Below are 492 nucleotides of genomic sequence, written 5' to 3' on the forward strand. Positions count from 1 at the left end.
GACAGCAATAAACTGTGGAAAATTCTGAAAGAGATGGGAACACCAGACCACCTGATCTGCCTCTTGAGAAATTTGTATGCAGGTCAGGAAGCAACAGTTAGAATTGGACATGGAACAACAGACTGGTTCCAAATAGGAAAAGGAATTTGTCAAGGCTGTATATTGTCACCCTGTTTATTTAACTTACGCAGAGTACATCATGAGAAATGCTGGACTGGAAGAAGCACAAGCTGGAATCAAGATTGCAGGGAGAAATATCAATAACCTCAGATATGCAGATAACACCACTCTTATGGCAGAAAGTGAAGAGGAACTAAGAAGCCTCTTGATGAAAGTGAAAGTGGAGAGTGAAAAAGTTGGCTTAAAGCTCAACATTCAGAAAATGAAGATCATGGCATCCGGTCCCATCACTTCATGGGAAAGAGATGGGAAACAGTGGAAACAGTGTCAGACTTTATTTTTCTGGGCTCCAAAATCACTGTAGATGGTGAC

The sequence above is a fragment of the Bison bison genome, unplaced genomic scaffold (assembly GCF_000754665.1).
Source record: "Bison bison bison isolate TAMUID 2011002044 unplaced genomic scaffold, Bison_UMD1.0 scf7180017864108, whole genome shotgun sequence".
Classification (NCBI taxonomy): Eukaryota; Metazoa; Chordata; class Mammalia; order Artiodactyla; family Bovidae; genus Bison; species Bison bison.